The following is a 4,024-nucleotide window of genomic DNA, read 5'->3' as shown; positions in this document are numbered from 1 at the left end:
TTTGTCCACCAGTTGTGTCACTTACTGATTGGATGTCAAATGAAGATAATTTCTAATTTACAGGTTTGTTTGAGAATTAGAGACAACATTTGTGAAGTGCCAGGCACATGATAGGCAAATTAAATGGTAGCTATTATTGTAAAGTCATTGTAGGTGGGGTAGTACTAATTCCTTGAGCTGAATAGATTTTTGAGGGACCTTGCTATTTTAAAGATTGTTTCAAGTCTGTTTGGAAATAATGATGACTGAAGTAAATTATGTGCAAGTGTTTCAAGTTGTAGCTTATTAAGAAGCCGCTGACCTCAGCTATCAGCCTTTAGACTCAGACTTCAACGTCAAACAGTAACTTCTTTGTGTGGTGGATGTTTTCCAGAGCAGATATAAAGTATCTCCTGTTAATGTTTAAGGAACTTCCTAATTGCATCTGGAGACCGAATTTCATTTTGAGAAGTTATTCTTCAATTTTCCATGTAATCTTAGTTCTTGTGTTAAACACAAATAAATTCGCAGTGCTTTAAAATTTGCTGCCATGCTGAGTAATACATCTAGAAGACATTTTAAAATTAAACTTTGGACATGCATATAAAATTTATATATAAGTATATATACATACATAAATATATAGAGAAGTTATATGTAACTGTATTATCATGGACTCTTTCCATACATCTTCTTTCACTCAAGTTTGTGCTTGTTATTATGGGGTGACTATAGTTCACTCAGACCCATTGGTGTATATTCCATGTTATTATGGGGTGACTATAGTTCACACCATTGGTGTGTATTCAGTACGACTGACCCACAAGCTGTTTATTTATCTTACTGATGATGGACATTTGGTTTGTTTCTGAGTTTGGGCTAATATGAAAGTGTTTCTATGAACTTATTTGTACACACCACTTTTTAAAATCTGGAAGTTATTTTGCTGTACACCTCTGAAAATTATCTGCTATGGTTACATTTTAGTATAATGATGATTAGATCTCTACTTTCCATTTATTGCTAAGTTGGTCCCATTCGTAAATCCAGTGGATTTGGAGACTGGCTTGGTCATACTATTTTCAAATTAGTACTGATGTGAAGGGATTTTTGATGAAGACAAGAAAATTGAACTTAGAGCTTTTTTTTTACTTTATTTTTTGTTGTAACAACATAACATGGCTTTTACTGACCACCAAAGCTTTTCTTTAATGAATAAGAACAGTGTTAGGTAGCTTTAGAAATGTTGAAAGTATTATATTTTTAAATTGCTTGCGTGAACGTTATTAGAGTAATACTGGAATAAGTCTTGATGAGTGCTGTTTAAAAATTTTTTCTTATGTAAGAAAAAATTTGTAATTTTTTCTGTAATTCTCTTCTGCCTTTTCCATGTCTTTTTTTTAAAAAAGATTTTATTTATTTATTTGAGAGAGAGAGAGAGAGAGAGAGAGAGGGCACATGTGTGAGTGGGGGGAGGGGAAGGGGGAAAATCTGAGGCAGACTCCCTGCTGAGTGCAGAGCCTGACACAGGGACCTCGATCCCATGACCCTGAGATCATGACCTGAGCCAAAATGAAGAGTTGATGCTCAATCAACTGAGCCACCCACGCACCTCTATTTTTTCTATTTCATTTTGTAAATGAGTACCGGATTCCTTGATGCTCTTACACAACTGGAGCTGCTTCTATTGCAGTACCTGCTCTATGAGATGGTGGATTTCTCAGAGGCAAAGATCGGGTCTCATTCAGCTCATCCTTTTATGTGCAGTGACTATCCTCATGGGAGAACTTTATAAATGGTTATCGGGTAATTAGGTTACTGTCAGATTTAGCCAGTTTCTAATTTAAAAACAAGCAAAACAACAACAGCCCCCAGAAGGCAATTACTGGATGACATTTTAATCTAGTTGTTAAATGCTCATTTTTCAATATTTTAGAGTTTTATATAACACCAGGAAAGATTCTTCTGTAATAAATGCGTACATAGAGTCATCCAATACCAACTGCAGCTTTTAGGCCATTCTTCTATGACTACCATTCTCACCCCTCCCTTGGAAGGTGGGGCAGAGTTAAGCCCCATTGACTCTAATGGAAACTTAGAACCAGTCCATGGGGTAGAACCCAATGAGGCTCAGGAAAGGGAATTGTTGCTGGGAGAGGACATGATAGTAGTTGGAGCCAGGTTAGGGAATGTGTGAAAAGTTCACAAAATTTAGTGTAGGTTCCATGTTCTTTAGGTACCAGTGGGCAGAGAGAGTTTGGGGGTGCACTGCAGCTCCCAGAGTGAATAAGGGTAGTAGCCAAATTAGAAATGGGCACAAAACACAGTCTATTCCAGTGGAGAGCAGGCCTGGGCATGGAGAGGTCTGAGCCTTGCTCTTCTCCCAGACAGCTATGTGATTGTGTACAAGTCACTGCCACTTCTGGCCTCAGGATTTTTAGTCTCAAGAAGAAGGGAGTTGGCCTGCATGAGCCATCATGTCGTTTCCGTACTAGGTAAGACTCCAGTTGCTCAGTTCTGTGCATGTCATGTCAGAAAGGAACACCCTTCCCCTCTGATTCCAGGGGCACATCCATAGAAAGAAACAGGCTAAAGTTGAGCAAACAGCTGGAACATTTAAAGAGCCAGGTTGGGGTCATTCAGTTTTCCATCCAAATCTCACCTTTGCCTTGAGTATTGTGTCTCTAGTCTTCTTTTATAGTAGTGAACAAATAGCCAGAGCATCTACTGCCTTTTCCTTTGGTGCCAAAGATTTTCATCAAGTAGCAACCTTGATTATATGACCAAGGCTTTAAAAAATATGAGACTACTTTTTATCCACATTTTATGATTTAACTCAACCCTGTGCAATCCCTCTTGACTCAGGCCACCTTGAATTTATCTGATTTCTCCACTTTCTTGGTAAATTTGTTACTGAAGGGGTAATGCCAGTCACTGTTGTAGAGTGAACATGTTGGATGTGAAGATATTTTTCCACATAAAGAATGTAGATTCCTAAGGTGTGAAGCATTATTGAATTTCCAGGCACACTCAGGACACATGTTTCTTGGAAAACATCTACCTGCACCTAGCTTTACCAGCACAAAATGAGAAATATATGTCAAGTACAAATTTGGCAGGAAAAAAAAATGTAAGCATAAAAATGGGTGCTAAGCTGAACAGGGGGAAAACACCAAAATATAGTAGGCACGTGCCTGTCCTACACTGAGGGCAACTTAGTAGAAATAGTAGATACAGGAGAAAGAGCACTTAGTTTAGGCCAACATGTGTGCTGATTCTTCGATTCTTTTCTCATCTGTAAAAAGGGAATGACAACTTCTATCCTGTAAAGTTGTAGGGTTAAAGCTAATATATGTAAAACATATGTCTGGCACATTTTAAAAAAGGTAACTGTTATCTTTTTGAATTAGGTTTTACAGACTAAAAAAGTTGATGTTAAGCTGGGAAGAGGCTAAAACCAATGTACACCATTCAATTCAATGCAATAATGATTTCTTAATGCTTTACTGTGTGCCACATGTCTGATGATAAAAAACACACATAAGGGGGCTTACATTTACATCTTGGAAATACACAATATCCATAGACAAAAAGATAAACGAGAAGACATTTCTTTTGGGATGGTCCGAGCTGAGATCTATGTAAGATTTTCTTGATTTTCTTGATACTTCTGGGACAGATTATTGGTGAGGGGCAAGGAATCTGTCCTGAAGGAGTCACTCCCTTGCTTTGGTTCCATATCACCTGTGGTTCCACACTGTTAAGAGAAAGTATTAAACTTAATGACTTCTAAACTCTCAACATCTTTCAAGATCAATGATCTCTTGAACAATAATATCAATGACTGACTGAAGCACCACCTGAAGGCCCACAGGTTGCATGTGGAATGAGTCAAAAGGAGGTGAGAAGGTGACAAAGGACATGACCCATGACAGTTTGCTGGGTATCCTCAGTCGTAGGATGTTGGGAGAATGTGCTGGCAAAGGACTTAAGCAGAACCACGTATAGCCTGTGGGGAAGGAGGTGGAATAAAGTTTTCTTGGTT

The sequence above is a fragment of the Eumetopias jubatus genome, unplaced genomic scaffold (genome assembly GCF_037043125.1).
Source record: "Eumetopias jubatus isolate StellerSeaLion01/CBP00866 unplaced genomic scaffold, mEumJub1_p1.0 scaffold_16, whole genome shotgun sequence".
Lineage (NCBI taxonomy): Eukaryota > Metazoa > Chordata > Mammalia > Carnivora > Otariidae > Eumetopias > Eumetopias jubatus.
Note: the sequence above shows the minus strand (reverse complement) of the source record.